This window comes from Ursus maritimus, unplaced genomic scaffold (genome assembly GCF_017311325.1).
Source record: "Ursus maritimus isolate PB19 unplaced genomic scaffold, ASM1731132v1 scaffold_4, whole genome shotgun sequence".
NCBI classification, from domain to species: Eukaryota; Metazoa; Chordata; class Mammalia; order Carnivora; family Ursidae; genus Ursus; species Ursus maritimus.
The window spans coordinates 55,010,865-55,025,820 of NW_024426552.1; positions in this window are offsets into that span (position 1 = coordinate 55,010,865).

Genomic DNA, 14,956 nt, shown 5'->3' on the forward strand with positions numbered 1-14,956 from the left:
GTGAATGTAAATTGCCTTTATATATCTGTATCAATATCTATTGATTCATCTCTCAACTGACAGAGAGATCAGACTGACAGAAGAGCAGAAACTGAAACATACCATATATGGATAAAGATATAGACATAAGAAGAGATACAGATAGAGATAGAGCGTATAAATATCCGTATCTACAGCTACAACTACATAGATATAGATATCACTTTTTTTTTAAACTAACAACAGGATAGATAACCTGTTTAAAATGTTGTAATAGATAAATCTGTATCTATATTCATCTACCTATACAAACATTTTGTAAGTTTCTGACAATTTCTCAGTTTACGTATGGCCGCCATGCTATATAAGTTTTCACCAAAGTTGAAGAACGTGATTGGGATGATCCTACTTTAAAATATAGACTCAATGTCATATGCAAAATTCAGTTTGGGAGATTTTCTAAGGTAGCCAAAACTGAGGATATATTTTACCTCATTTGAAGTATATATTTGGGATGGTCTGATTTAAGACTTGGGTAATAGAGGATGCCTGGGTGGCTCAGTCGGTTGAGCATCTGACTCTTGATTTCAGCTCAGGTCTTGGTCTCAGGGTCATAAGTTCAAGCCCCATGTTGGCCTCCACACTGGGCATGGAGCCTACTTTAAAAACAACAACAACAAAAAAGACTTGGGTTATAAGGACTTGGTTCACTTTGTGAACCCAAAAAAGCTTTCTAGTCATCTTCCAGAACACATGAAGTGAGAAAGTGTGCTAGTTTCCTAGGGGTCCTGTGACAAATTACCACAAACTGAGTGGCTTAAAACAACAGAAATGTATTCTTTTATAATTTGAAGACTAGAAGTCTGAAATCAGGGTGTTGGCAAGGCCACACTCCCTCTGAAGGCGCTAGAGAAGAATCCTCCCCTGCCTCTTCTAGCTTTTGGTGGTTGCTGGCAATGCTTCCCACTCCTCAGTTTGTGCTGGCATAAATCTAACCTTGGCCTCAGTCTTCACATGCCTGGTCTTTGTGTATCCTCTGTGTCTTCAAATGTCTCTCTCTTTATAGAGACACCAGTCATTGGATTTAGGACCCACCCTCATTTAACTTAATTATATCTTTGAATACTGAATTCCCAAAAGGTCATATTTCCAAATAAGGTAACAGAGGTTCGAACTTTAACATATCTTGTAGAGGGACACAACTGAACAAACAACAGGAACCATTTAGCCAACATGGGTGGAGAACCACAATATGGCAGGCACTAAATACCAATCTGGAGAGACAGGCCCCAGACTATAAAATGCTATGAGCACAGAAAACAAAAAGAGCTGCAAAGAGGACCCCAAAAAGGATAAAGAAAAAATTATTATTCAAACTAAGATACTTTTTGATAGTGAAAGTGGGTGCAATGAATAATTACATCAGGACAACAGGCATAAACCAGCACCATTCTAAACAAAGTAAAATGTGTATTTACCTTAGCCCTAAAGGGAAAAGTCGCAATATTAGACTCTTGAATTGAAAGTATTATTTTGCATTTGAGTTGCTTCTTAAATGGGCAACTTCACATAAGATGCTCTAGGGTGAGGCACAGCAAGGATTTATATTTTTAATGATGGATAACAATTTCGTTAGAGTGACACTAATTTATTGAAAGAAATTATTTACAACCATTGAGATGCTTTTGTTTAATAATCTGCAACTGCGTTGGCTGTGAATGTTTTCAGGTACTTATAAATAGAGACTTAGCGACATTTAAGTCTCAATCTCATCTTCAAGGTATGTTGGTAAGCAGCTCCCAAAGAACGGTCCCCGTGTCGTCTTTCCTCAGTATATTTGATCACATCTGGCAGGAATGTTACTGGTTGCCTTCCCTGAATCTTGTTTTCTCGTGCCACCAACATTAAAGCCATCACCTAAATCCTTAAGAATCGAGTGAGGGATTGTACAATACGTGCTTAACTATCCAAAGTCACTGAAATTCAAATGCAATAACAGAGTGAGAAATTTTAGTTTTGTTTTGATTTCTGTAGGAGAAGAATGTAGGGGGGGGGGAACCTCAACCAGCTGATAGTTTATCTTAAAAAGTAGGTCAGCTCACAGAATGAAAGGATGACTGTTTAATTAACTAGAAGCTTGAAACCCCAAAGCGGGTAAAGCACTGTTAGTCTTTTTAGAGATCAGCCTTATCACCATCTACTTCTCTGCCGGGTCCCAGCTAATAACAATCAATTACATAGCTCGGAGCCCCCTGATTACCTACCCGCAGTGTTAGCTACTAGGGCAGCTATGTAAAAATAAAACATGTCCACAGACATTTCTGTTGAATATTCAGGATACACTCACCCATGAAAATAGAAACATAATAGCAACCTGGTGATCCCAACTAAGAGTAACTTAAAGCCAGAGGCCAATCTGTATGCACTGGAATGACAAAGTAACTCTCGGAATGAGTGTTCTAAGTACTGCTCCTTGAAGGTGACAAGATAGAAGGGAATTGGCCAAGAGAGAAAGAGAGTGTGCAAGAGCACAGAGGAGAGAGGAAGGAGCTAACATTTATTGAGCAACTACTATGTGCCATCAGAGTGCTGGACACCTTACTTACATGGTCCAATGTGACCCTCACCTCAAGCCTGGGCAGCAAGTGTAAGTGACAGATGAACCATTAAAGTGACAGAGCTGGAAGGCAGCAGGGAGAACATGTGAGCAAAGATTCTCTGAATCCAGAACGTACTATTGTACCATGCTCCTCCATGGTACCTATTCCACAGGGTAAGGACACCAGCCTGGCAGCTGTCCAGGCCTCAGAGCTGGACGGGAGCAGAATCTCCTGAGCAAGAGGAAATACTCTCTGGAGCGTCTCCTCAGGAAACGTCACCACACTCAGGTGGTTTCCTATTTTAGAGGCTGGCACGTCCTCTTCATCTTCTCTTCCACAGACATTTGAAAGAATCACTCTAGGACTCTGGTTACAAGAAAATGTGTAGGGGGGGAAAAGTGACTTTACACAGCTGTCTGTGGGAGTAATTTTTAGCAGCTGAATTTATATTAAACTAAGCTATAATGTAAGTATAAATATGATGAGTCAGTATTCTGCCATTTTGTACGTTTCAGGACCATTTTTCTCTACTTGTTTGACATGATTCACCAGATTTTTTTTTCCTTTCACACAGAAAGAATCATACAGGAAGGGATGGGAAAAATAATCATTTGACTCCTTCTAGAAGTTGTTCAGCTTAGCAACACGCTCAGGGATCAACGTTTCAAAAGTTTTCAAATCATTCTTACTCAGATAGCCTATATAAGAATGACTAATTGCCAAAGGGCAGGAAAGTCTGCTGGATTAAGAAATGCCTTGGACTAACACAGCTTTGAATGTATACTTTCTCATTAGTGGATAAGAATCTATGAGTTTCTTAGTTCACGATGATAAAAGGAGTTATTGATACCATCTCTTTACCTCCACACATGGGACCTCGTTTCTACTGGTTAATTAGTGTGGGTAAAGCCATATGAAATCCTTAGATAAAAAGGCTATATATAGTATACGTATGAGATGTTGGCGAATGTGTCATCAGAAGCATTATTTGAATTTTCTTAAACTGAAATATGGATTCTGCTTAAGGTGCTTCATACACTTTAAGGTGAGGATTTTAGCAAGGTAAATTTTATACTCATTAAATTCAAGGTTTTAGCCAGGTGAACTCAAGTAGCTAAACAGGTGCAAGGTGTTCTCCTCCCTTGGTTCAGAGTATGCCGTGCATTCACTCACAAACAGGTTAAGAGCAAAACAACTTTCCTTCCTCTGTAATTGACTAGAAAAAGAGAAACGGAGACGTAAAAAAAAAGTTATATGTTTTTTACAGTGTTGTTGGACAGAGTAAAATGAGAGCCCCCTCGATCTATAATCCTGGCACAGATAAAAAGTTTTATCGTGTCCCAGACTCTGTGCCCGGCATTCAAGGTGCACCCTGAACACGACAGCCACAGCCTGCAGTCTAGTTGGGGAGGCATACGGCACATCAGCAGTAAGGACAGAACATGGTAAGTGATGAGGAGACTGCTCTCAGACTTGAAAGATCAAGGAAGATTTTCTGGAGACAGCGATGTCTACAGTGAGATAAACCATACGAGGTAAGTTAGCTAGCTGTCGATCTGGGGTGGACTGGGATGGGAGTCAGAGTGGGGAAAGGGCTTACTGGAGATGTTTCAGGCAAAGGTAACCATGTGTTCGAGGGACTAGGGTATACTGAGCCCATATTCAGGAAACTAACAACACAACAGTATGCCTGTGGCACAGAGCTCCGAAGACAGGGCCTCCTTCATACAAACAGACTGAATGACATGGTCATGAGCCTTACCCTCAAAGGACTGAAGTCCATTTAGGCAGACAAAACCAAATTGCGAATAAAGCGACGACTGATTATGTAGCAAAGACGTGTGCACAGAAGATCAAATCACCGAGGGAAAGGGTACCTCACCTCTCTGCCTCCTCTCCTCGGCACCCCTTGTGCACCATGAAAGTTTTGTGAAATTGAAGAGCAGGATATCCATAACGACTCCAGCTCCTTGGAAGAGGTTTAACACCGGTCTGAGTACAAGTATGCACTCTGGGTCTCTTACAAGAGGAAGAGGTAAATCAAGAGTGTACAAAGAAATACGAGTGGGGGTCAGTATTTGAGGGCAAGAGCGTGTGGTAGAGAAACCACATGGCAAACGCATCAGGTGACCTAGGACAGGGCAGGAGCTGGTCAAGAATCTGGTGAGTCAATCATGAGGCCCTTTGATCTGAGTGGGAGTTCAGTAAGTGGACCAGAAAATTGCAAGAGGAGGTATATACAATAAAGAGAATAACTTTACTATGCTCTAGGGAACTTCTAAGGCCTAATTACAAAACTATCGGGATAAAAGTGGGTCCTGAGATCCTTTTAAATGTCAAATCTCTCCTAACACTATACAAGCTATAGTAGGAAACTCCAGCTGCTTCCTTCACGGAAAGAGGCAACATAAGACTGAGGCAGCCACATTCATTTGAATGCACTAGGCAATACACTGTTCAACCCACAAGGCGTATACGTCACCCACAAATGGGCCACTTTCCATAAGTGCATTGATTATCAGACACTAGAGTTAATCTAGAGGTCAGAGACTTCATGATCCTCTATGTAGCCCCCTCCGTTGGTGTGGACTTTACTATTCTTTTTCTGGTAGCTAAACCTGGGACGGTCCACCAGCAAGATGGCGGCTCGCGTTTTCTGTGCAGTTATTGCCAGCGTGCGGGTGAAGCTGTGTATCTCGAAAGTAAGAAACAAGAACAGAGATAAGGAAGGGAAAAAAAGTGAAGGCAAGAGAATGAGCCAGATAAAGATGTAAATGAGAAGAACAAACATGCAAGAAAAAAAATAAAAGACAAGGCAATGAAATTATCATAAGGGTTGAGACTGAGGAAATAGTTAAATGGAGTAAGGAGATGATCCTTTATATAAGTTTTTCCACACACGCCGTTGTTTCTGGGACACATTTATAAGTAGTTTTTAAAAGACTGGAAAGATCCCCTCAAGTTCATAAAACAGTTCCCTATGTGAGAGGAGCGGGGAGGAGAAGGGGACCAGGTGAAGAAAAGGAAGCCAGTGTTATCTAGGCTTTCAGTCCGGAGCAGCATGTGAAAATGGCACCAGTGTTAAATTCCAGGTGGGTTCCTCCGTGTTTGTTATGTTATCCTCCAGTTCTATGGCGTCTGTTTAACTCTTCAAAGTAGAAAAGGGAGAGAAAGAGAGATGAAAAGGGTTTTGATGACAAAGTACAAAGCATCAAGGTACATGGTCTACCAGCTAATTACCAGCCAAAGGAGGCAGGCAACTATTTAATGTGTCAGCATTCTGGGAGTGACTGGAGGGCAGTTTCCCACCCAGGATAAGGAGAATTATCTTCCGTGTTCCTTCTCGTCTCAGTGTGCTTTTCCTAACACCACCTCCAAGAGCCCCTCTGGCAGCTCAGCAATCTCTCTCAGTGGCTCAGCTTTGTTTACTTTCTGAGGTTGCTGATTACCTGATGTGTTTCTGTCAGCTGAAATTTACAGACACATTACCATGTTTGCCAGGCACTGTGAGCTACAAGACAAGAATTTCCTGAGGAGAAAAGTACAGCGTGCACTACTGGGGAGGCTTTTATTCCCTTCTGACTGAGGTGGGGTGTCCTAGCTCTATTAATGCCATTAGTGTGACATGTTAAAAATCCCTCACTAAATTTCTTGTTCATCAGGTACTTGCATTTCTAAAGGGCAAATTGTTTTCTAAGCCAAGATATAATAGTATAATAGATACTTGAGGGGCTGGGGAGGGTGTTCTTGTTGTTTTGGGTTTAGGTTTTTTTTTTTTTTTTTTTTTTTTTGGTTTTTTGTTTCTTAGTGTAATAGATAACTTGTAACACAGAATCTTAGTAATAGGTTTTGTTTACCAAGCAAGAGAAGCTTTTCGTATCTCAGAAAAGGGAGTGAAGTTAAAGCTTCTAGCCAACAGGTTACACGGACTCTGAATAATTGCAGAGCTGGGAAAAGAGAAACTGAGGAGCTCTGAAAGATAAATGAATACAAGAAAGTACATTAAAAAAGATTGATTTGTTTATTTTATTGCGTAGGGGCTATAGCAGCCTGAAGGAGTGGACAGGTTAATCAATTTCCTGAGGTCACATATGATGAAGTTACCAGCATATAGAATCAATGGATAACGTACATCTCAAGGGGAAAAACAACGCCATGTACAGTGGCTTTTAGATATCCTTCAGGCACAAAGCGAGCCTTAACTACAGAATCCATAGTCTAAGAAAGTTTCATTGCAGGTTAGAGGTAAAATGGGATTCTATGATTTAAGAAGCACCTAATATTTTTTGTCTATTTATCTAATATAAGTCATTTCAATACCCACTATCAGCCTACTGGCCCCATCTTACCAGAAATGAAACTAGGCAAAAAGTGGCTGAGGGTCACAAAACGATGCAGATTATAAATTATCACTTCTAGGCCTGTTGCTTAGCTACCAAACCAGCCTGTCTTCTTACCCTTACACTGCCGGCAAGCATCATCTGCTGTTATTTAAACATACTTGAGCAAATGCTGAAGTTAGATACCAAGAAATTATTATATAGATACAATTAACTGAAAGAAAAACTCCTGACTGCTTAAGATAAAATCTACTGCCTGGACGAGAGGGTGAAAGTACTGAAAGGGTAAATTGTGGCTTTGGAGGATTTCTGGTCCACAGTGGAAATTTCACTAGTAGAACTGGAAGCAAAGGAACAATTGATCATTCACCTGAAAGCAACTGCCAGACAGCACTGTCTCTTTGGTGGTTTTGTGCTAAAGAAGAGACTGGTTTGTTTCCTGTCTGATAGGAATTGACAGTTAAGACACCAATCTTCGAACCTAGTTATAAATACACGCTATATACATGATCCTGTGCATCCATCCATGTGGAATACACACAGAGAGAAAGATCACTCTCGAAGATATTTACATAGGTGTAAATTTAAGGAAATATTGGTACCTTGTTTGACATGGTAAGAGCCAAGTATTACATAAACATGTTATAGTTCCCCTCATTACCAAATGAGGCCAAAAAAAAAAGAAAAAAGAAAAAAGGAAGCACAATAAAATTTCAACAAGAACTGGAGCTCTGGCAGATGTTTCTCTTGCGTGAGTTCTTTTTTCTAAACAGTATGAAATGTAGATGCAAATGCAAAGTGAATGTTTAAATGTGTTTTGTGTAAATGTGAGGAGTAAACATGTAGAGTGGCTGAATTAGTTGCATGTGTCAAGAGAGAAGTGTGATACCATCTGAAGAGCTAAAATTGGAGGTGAGCGATGACAATGACCGAGAAACAAATTGTCTAGGTGTTCGTTTCAATAAAAAAGATGAGAAACAGAGCAGAGAAGCTAGAGAGAAGGTAGAGGAACATTCTGATCAAATTAGGTTTGATCAGGGTTTGAGAAGTGTGTGGGGAGAGGAAAGTGGGCTCAGTGCATGATTAAGGGAAGGGAAGAGAGGGAAGATCGTACCAATATATTTTAATAAGTAACCAAATAAGTGTAATTTTAAGTTAACTTTCAATGGTGATATTAATACAAGGTTAAAAGGACAGATGCAAGCAGTATATTAGATCAGGAAGCAGCGTGCTATTTGATAACTAAGAGAAAACTCCATGTTTATATAATGACACCTCAGTTATCCAACTGGTGTCCCAGGAAGTTCTTTCGAGTAAGTGAATATCCAGAATAATGAAAGCGTAACCCCTCCTAGCGCATTCCAGAACAATGTAATCATTTTGGTGGAAGTCTGGCTGAGACGTATAATTCTCCTTCCTGCTCAAATAAACATACGGAATAGGACTCACCCTCTTCTTGGTAACACGGAGTCCTTATCATGAGCATCAGGCTGGTGTTCTGAATGTCTCAAGGCCATTGAGGACTTGAGACTTTAGACTGGAGCCACTGAATTTCTCCCACCTCCTAGTCTGTTCTACTTGCCAGTTTTTAGCATCTCTTCCCTATGGTCAGTCCAGTGGCATGGAGGGCAGCCTCTGCACTGAATGACCTCAGATTCTACTGCTCCAGTGACTGAATCCATTTCTTCCTTTGTCCCTGGGCTGGTTTCCTAGACATCCTTTGCTCACTCTCTGTCTGTAACCTAACATGAAGTAAAAATTGAAGGGGGGGGGGATTAATTTTGTATTTTATGGCATATTGGGAAAAAGGGAAAATGTGGTTCTACTCTACTAAGTTGCAAAATGTATGAGATTCATGCGTGGGCTGTGTTCTTATTTAAAGATATTTTCTGCTAAATATTAAATAGTGAAAACGATATCCGACCTGACAGATAAGGCGATGGGGTGCCTTGGCATTATCTCCTTACCTTCGTCCAACTCCGTTTTCCCTTTACTCTTGCCCTTGCTCAGACTGCCCACACTCAGCCTTGGCCATTTTCCAATTTCTCTCATTGCTACTTCACTGCTGGAGCAAAGGCCCCAAAGAAGCCGTGCTTGTCTTGCAGTCCAAGGTAAGATGTACACAAAAAATAGCACTTTGATAAAACATGTTACCACTTCAGACACAAAATCTTCCACAACTACGTCTTGTCCATTTTTCCTTCTTTCAGAAAGGAGAGGCAGGAGAGGTTAGACGAAGTGAGGTAAAGCATTTCTGCCCCTGAGAATCTGCTTGCTCGATAACTTAAGCTCTCACTGCTACACCTAATACTCCCTTTGGTTTAAACGTCGTAGGTACAAGATACAGCCACAGTGAGCGTGGATGTGTCCCCAAGCTTAACACAGATGACCTGGATGCCTCACGGGGAGGTCTGCACACTTTCCTCTGAAATGAGTAGGCGTAGATAAATGCCTTATTCAGAAGGAAAGAGAATTCTGGGTTTGTCGTTTGGCTTTGTTTTGTTTCTGTCTTTTTTTTTTTTTTTTTAAAGATTTTATTTATTTATTTGACAGAGAGAGACAGCCAGTGAGAGAGGGAACACAAGCCCGGAGAGTAGAAGAGGAAGAAGCAGGCTCCCAGTGGAGGAGCCTGATGCGAGGCTCGATCCCATAACACCGGGATCACGCCCTGAGCCGAAGGCAGACGCTTAATGACTGAGCCACCCAGGCGCCCCTTGTTTCTGTCTTCTTATTTAAAAGGGATGCATCCCACACTCAGCAGTCAGAAAAATGTCTTCCTTGCTTCGGAGTGTCTGGACATAGTGACAAAGAACCAGAGACAAGGAGTTAGATGAAAAGTCTTCATGTATGAACAACTAGACATGAGAAAGAGACTCCAGGGGCGCCTGGGTGGCACAGCGGTTGAGCGTCTGCCTTCGGCTCAGGGCGTGATCCCGGCGTTATGGGATCAAGCCCCACATCAGGCTCCTCTGCGATGAGCCTGCTTCTTCCTCTCCCACTCCCCCTGCTTGTGTTCCCTCTCTCGCTGGCTGTCTCTATCTCTGTCAAATAAATAAATAAAATCTTTAAAAAGAAAAAAAAGAGAAAGAGACTCCAACTAAAAGGACAACATGGATCTCAAGAGGGAGGCAGCAGGAGTGAGGACAGAGAAGGCTAGGTAACCAAAAAGCCAGAACGAGTTACCAACCTAGACTCAAGCTAGAGAGGTACTACTCGTTCCTGAAGTAATAGAAACAGCTGCTGTTCAAAGGGCAAACTGCCTTTCTATGATGTGTTTGTTTCCCACACGACTGATAAGAAGATGCTTCCAACTCTAAGTTTTTTAACTTTCTGGGGTTACTCTTCCTGTAGGTCATACTCTAAATAGCTCAAACCTCCATCCTTCATAATCCTGTGAGGCTCTTACACATGTCACAAAAATTAGGTGAACTACCACAGTCAGATGTTCTCATAGTCACCTCTTCTTCTGCTTCATAACAAAACCAACAACCTAAAATTGAATATTACACATCTGTATTTTTAAAGTCCTTCAACTAATCTCTACTCTTCCTTCCCCACCACCATGGAAATTTCTCAGTGAAAAATCTTTCCTCTCTAAGACCCGCTTCCTAACACATTGCTGCATCACCCACCCTGAGCACCCTTAAACTTCCCCCCTTTTCAGTGTCCCTCATCTCTATCTTCCAGGCTACCTAAGCAACCTCTAGATTCTCTTTTACATAAAGTTATTCAGTGCTTAGCTTTGCCTTCGACTTCATGATCGAAACTGCACACTGGAAACACCTGAGAAGCATAGAACACACCAATGTCCAGTCCCCACCCTAAGCAACATGGACTATAATCTCTGTGAGTGAGGCCAGAATATCATTATATTTTAACAGCTCCCCAGGTGATTCTAATGTGCAGCTTGAGTTGAAAAATTTTCTAGCCCAGTGCTTCTTGAGTTTTAAAGTGCATGAAAACCACTGGGGCATGTTGTTAAAATGCAGACTCTGATTCAGCAGACTTGAGGTGGGGCCCAAGATTCTGCATTTCTAATAAGCACCCAGAACCACACTTTGAGAAGATTCCAGAAGCATGTTTTCCAAATTTGCTGTACACACTAGAATCACCTGGGAGCTTTAAAAACTGATGCCTGGGTCCTAGTCCCAGACATCAGGATTTTAAAAGTTTCTCAGGTGCTCCCAAATCTCTGGTTTAGACCATGAATACAAGAAGAGTGAATCTGTCATATCTGTCCTCTTTTCCATTTCCAAACAAAAAATCATCTCTACAATAAGAATCTGGCTGCTCCCCTTATATACAAAAGCTTCTGCAGTTGGCTCTTGTTTCAAACAGCATTTTCCATCCCAGTTAAAAGATATTGTATATGTGTCTAAGACAGCTATTTAGTAAATCAGTATTAATTATTGTCAACTAATACTCCTATTTCCAAAGACCCAATACAGTAATACCTTTAAGTATTATCTTTAGCAGATATTTCTAAACCCAGGTGGACTTTTTCACCCATTAGTTCTCAATAATAAGATCAATAGAAGATCATTCTATAATTTGTACCCTGAAATGGGCTCTTTATAAAATTGGTACTTAAACAAGAACACCAAGGTCTTACCTTGAGGGCAGTCAATGAGTTATTCACTGCATAGGGGTCCCATTTGGATGTCAAGATAATTACTGGTGAATTTATATGGAGAGTCAGTGGTTGACTACAGCACTGACTTTATATGCAAACACTCTGGTGTTTAAATTCTCTCTTCAGGGGCACCTGGACTCAGTCGGTTGGGTATCTGACTCTTAGTTTCAGCTTAGGTCATGACCTCGGGGTTGTAAGATCTAGCACTACACCAGGTTTTACGATCAGCAGGGAGTCTGCTTGAGGTTCTCTCTCTCCTTCTGCCTCTGCCCCTCCCCTGCACATGCTTGCTTGCTCGCTCTCTCTCAAAATAAACAAATAAAATCTTTATAAAAATAAATAAATAAATTCTCTCTTCAAAGTATTACTTGTGTGACCTTGCACAAGTTTATTAATTTCCGAGCTCATTTTTCCCAGCTATAAAAATTAGAATAATTACACACACACATTACATTACACACACATACACATACACATACGATAGATAGATAGATAGATAGATAGATAGATAGATAGATAGATAGCTGAATTTAAGAGAAACATATGAATTAAATTGTTGCTTGTCCTTAACCCTGTGCTCAAGAAAAATCAGCATCCTTCCTTTGCATATTATATCCCAGCCAGTTTGCAATTACAGTTGGCTAGTAAGATTTCTCAAAATGTCTGGACTTTCAGAGCTTGATTTTATACCTAATTCAAAGGCACACTACCAAGAAGAGCAACATACCAGATATCGTCGAGAGGTGTGAGGGGAGTAGATATGTTTTCTGTATTTGAAAAGCATATCACTTTCTGTCAGACAGGATAAATATCAATATGTAAGTATATAAAAACACATACTAAAACACACAGCTAGTTTCAGCTGTGCAAAGAATCAGACATGAGGGCTACACTGTTGCTGAGAGACCAGGCCCTGGGGCCATGTGTCTGTGAAAGCTGTATAAAAATGATGAGTTTGTATAGAATTTTTAAGGCACAGAGGAAGAGTCTTGGTGTGACAGAAAAGGGTGAGAGGACAGGTATAACAAAGAAGACTACTATTAAAGCAGTGTCACTGGCAGTGTTCCGTGGCAATATAATCCCATCAAGAAAACCTTACAGACCAGGATTTAAGGACCTGCATTCGAAAATGAATATGAAACGAATATGATTTTTAGCACTTAAGTTTCAAAGGTACTATGGGATTCTCCTTTCTCTTCTCTGACAATTCTGTAGTGTTATATACAAAAGAGACATAGTTTAAGAGATTTAAAGAGTATCCTATTACCTTGAAGATTAGCCTGATTTGCAATTGCCTTGCTGTTGTGTGTTCTTTCTGTAGAAACTGGAGACCTTAGAATAGTTTGCACTTCAGAGTACTTTTAAGTCTTTTCCTAAAGTGAAATGTGTTTGTTGTGTGTATTTGGCAGGAAGGACAGGAAAGTAGATAAAGCTTTTATTGTACTTGATACTCCGACAATTTGAATTTCATTCACCTATGATGAGATGGCTAAATTAAAAAAAAAATAGCTGTACCATCATCCGATCAACAGGGTTCCATGCCTGTGTAACCAGACGGCATAAATGTACGTGCCAAAAAGTTAGCAGTCTTACTACATGTGAACAATGTTGAATTGATCAAATATCCTTTAAGATTATAGGTAAATGGATGCTGTGATATGAGACAGCTGGGCTGGCCAGAAGGTTTTCCAGCACTGCTCAGCACTATTCTGAGCTCAGCTGTCTTTTTAGCAGTTTTCTTCTTCCTTTTTAAAAATCATCTATCAAAGGCACTTGAAAACAAGAATTATTGCAAATCCAACTCTTTTACTACATTGTTGCTACTCTAAAAAGGTCCAGAATCATTCTTCTGACTTCTTACATGTAGATTGTCTCCTCTACTGGAAAAGACATAAGACTTTCCAGTTTGGGAGCACCTCAAAAGCCAAGTGCTATGAATAGAACAGCTGGATAGACTGGCTATCCTGCCTGAGTCCTTATGGCTTTATTACCCATTTCAATTCTCTGCTCAAGGTGTGGTGGCTCAATATGCAAGCTCCATGTAATTTCACACTGAGTGTGTAACAATAAAATGCTAGAAAATCTCTAATATGTGAACCTGCCATTTAGTTGAGGTTGCAGGGCAGCAACAAACTACCCTGAAACCCAAGGAGATGCCCTCCAAAGACAGACAGAAAGCAAGCACTTGCTGACCCAGGGTAGGTGCTCCGGGACACATGCAATAAGAATTATACTAAAATATTTAAAGAATTGCTACAGGCTGAATATGGACTAGCCAGAGAATGTAGAACCCCTGGGGGCTGCAAACATAAGGGGAATTTGCACCCACTTGCAAGCCCAGTCTCTACAGACCTTCCCAATTGCTTACAAAAACACTGGTGAAGGTACTAAGAAAGCGTCCCTTGAGATGCAGTACTGGGAAGGCAACAGTCTGCGGGGAAAGCACGAAACCCCATTTGGATCCCTCTCTCCTATCTCTCCTAGAATCAAAGGGCTTAAAACTATTGAAAAAGGGAGGGAGGGAAACCTGTTTCTCTTTCTTTAGGGCACTGCTGAAAACCCATTCTAGCTAAGGGATTGGAATAGGAAAAAGCTCCCTACCCTTAAGGGAGGGGCAGAAACAAGTGCTGGTCCCAGACCAATAAAGGTCTTCTCCAGCTGGGTGAGAGACATCATGAGATGACCCATGAGACTCCATGACCCAGGACACAACGCCTGTTTAAACTAAATCTTAATCAGAACAACAGAAAATACTCACCACCACCACCACATACACACACCCTTACCAGGATGCAACTAAAGTTGAGTAACAAGCAGCAGAGTACTTTTGGGAAAGGAACAAGATCGTGGAAGGAGGCCCCCTTGAAGGTAAGGTTTAAAACAGAGGGTGGAGCAGCCATAAGGAAAACTTTCTGGCAAACCAGTCCCCACCCTGAGCATAAGATAATGCTAAAGGATTCAAAGTTGATGTTATACAGAAGGTAACCACAGCAACAACAAAATGCAAACAGAGCTCAACTCCTAACTAACTGACTTAACTGTCCTCTATACCAAAGGCCTGTCAGGAAAAAAAAAAAAAAAAAGTTTGTTACATCATCTTCAGGCACAAAAATCACTTATCTCAGTTTTTGCTACCCTTTAAAAAAAAAAAGATTTCATTTATTTATTTATTTATTAAAAACCTTTAAAAAAAAGATTTCATTTATTTATTTGAGAGAGAGAGAGAGAGTGAGCACGAGCAGGGGGAAGAGGCAGAGGGAGAGGGAGAAGCAGGCTCCCTGCTCAGCAGGGAACCCGAAGAGGGCTTGATCCCAGGACCCTGAGATCATGACCTGACCTGAAGGCAGACGCTTAACCAACGACCGATGGAGCCACCCAGGCACCCCACAGTTTTTGCTGTCCCA